Here is a 2,500-nt window from a genome sequence, read left to right on the forward strand (position 1 = left end):
TTACCCAAAAATGTGATGTCACACCACAGGATATTGTTTTCTGTGACAAAGTTTCATAAGTCCATAGGATCTCACAAAAACGGGGAAAAAAATAAACATTGCCACTTGCCAAAATAGACACCTTGAAAAACATGCCAGGATTGTTTAGAGAAATGACTGAGCTTTGATTATTTATTTAAAAATGTTATAACATGGAGAACCAGGCTTGTGACAGTCACACCATAGGACAAATGTGGCATTTGACTCAAAATTAAGTATACTTATTTAAACTCTGGTTTTATTACACATTACTTTTTCACAACATGGACACTAGTTTGATCATTTAAAACATTGACAATTTCGAAAGCATGAATTTACTTAATTTTAAGAGCCTGTGACAGCAAAATGTTCACGTCACGTCATCTACCCATAGATAGATAGATAGATGGTTTTATGTTTGTTTTCATGGAGAGCACGTAGGCCTATGCGTGAATGTGTTGTGTGTGACGGTTTTAGTATCATTTCATGCTTCCTGATAACTTCTAATCCCTTGTCATTGCGACACAACTCTCGTCATCACAGCTCCCCTCCACTGAAGCAGAAAATGACTACGGTCAGGAGAGAGAAACCGTTGAAAAATCACAATAACCAACTTGTGTCAGAAACCTTTATCTATAGGAGTGCTGTAATTGGCAAAATGTGGTTGATTGTGCATATTTTGAGTTTGCGTTGTACTAGTTTCCCTTCATGCATCCTCTGAGATGAATATCAACACAATATTTAATTTGTGTTCAGTTCTCCCTATGTTTTGCAGATTATGCCATGAATGCAGATTTAACCCAAGCCAAAAAACATTCAGAAAACCACATACTCCATTTTGTTTCCAGCTTTGCCACGCGTAAACAGTTTCAGATATTGAGATGAACACATTTATGTATTTCTCCTTCTGTCTGTGTATACAGTATGTACGTACATTCTGGTTTCAAATCTATCTATCTATCTATCTATCTATCTATCTATCTATCTATCTATCTATCTATCTATCTATCTATCTATCTATCTATCTATCTATCTATCTATCTATCTATCTATCTATCTATCTATCTGTCTGTCTGTCTGTCTGTCTGTCTGTCTATCTATTTGTCTGTCTGTCTCTCTGTCTGTCTGTCTGCCTGCCTGCCTGCCGGCCTGTCTGTCTGTCTGTCTGCCTGCCTGCCTGCCTGCCTGTCTGTCTGTCTGACTGTCTGTCTGCCTGCCTGCCTGTCTGTGTCTGTTTACCTGACAGACTTGCTTGAATATCCAAAGTCTGTGTGTGTGTGTGTGTGTGTGTGTGTGTGTGTGTGTGTGTGTGTGTGTGTGTGTGTGTGTGTGTGTGTGTGTGTGTGTGTGTGTGTTGTGTGTGTGTGTGTGTGTGTGTGTGTGTGTGTGTGTGTGTGTGTGTGTGTGTGTGTGTGTGTGTGTGTGTGTGCACGCACTAAGTTTTTGTTTATCCAGAAACAAATGGAAGTGAAAGGACTTACCGTAACAACCACTTTGGCGACAACAAATTCATTTTGGTCATTCTTTGTGTGTGTGTGCTTCTTTTAGTTTTGTGTAAACTCCTAGGAAATTTGGCTTGTGCTATGATAAACGTCTATCTGTCAATCGAAATCAAAAAGTACACTGTGTGTGTGTGTGTGTGTGTGTGTGTGTGTGTGTGTGTGTGTGTGTGTGTGTGTGTGTGTGTGTGTGTGTGTGTGTGTGTGTGTGTGTGTGTGTGTGTGGGTGTGTGTGTGTGTGTGTGTGTGTGTGTGTGTTGGGGTGGTTGGGTCGGGTTATCTGACAAGTGTTCACTGGTGTGTGTGTGTGTGTGTTTGTGTGTGTGTGTGTGTGTGTGTGTGTGTGTGTGTGTGTGTGTGTGTGTGTGTGTGTGTGTGTGTGTGTGTGTGTGTGTGTGTGTGTGTGTGTGTCTGTGTGTCTGTGTGTGTTGTGGTGGTTGGGTCGGGTTATCTGACAAGTGTTCACTGGTGCGGCACTACACCTTGGCACAATCGATATCTTATCAAACCAAAGGGGGAAAAAAACCAGGAAAAAATGACAACCGTTTTCACAGCACATTTTATATTTTTTGTTCAGTTTGTGTCAATGTTCAGAGCTGTGGTACAGACTTGAAAGGTGGATATTTGTTTTATTGATGGCATGATTGCCATCTGTTTGTGTGTGTGTGTGTGCGTGTGCATGTGTGTGCGCATTTGCGTGCGTGTGTCTGTGCGTGTGTGTGTGTCTCGATTAGGGGTGTAAATCACAGCCTTCATGACTATACGATACGGTATCGATTTCTCAAATCAGCGATTCGATTTTTTTTCGATACTTAAGAATTCCCCACGATACGATGTGATTCGGTTCGATTCGATTTTTTCCAATTACTTTTCCACTACTATTGTGTTATGGAGCTAGGACATTGCACAGGGGACAGCGATTCGATTCTTTTCAATTCTTAAGAATGCCCCACGATACGATGCGATTCGATTAAATCGCCGGC

This window comes from Engraulis encrasicolus, chromosome 17, assembly GCF_034702125.1.
Source record: "Engraulis encrasicolus isolate BLACKSEA-1 chromosome 17, IST_EnEncr_1.0, whole genome shotgun sequence".
In the NCBI taxonomy this organism is placed as follows: Eukaryota; Metazoa; Chordata; class Actinopteri; order Clupeiformes; family Engraulidae; genus Engraulis; species Engraulis encrasicolus.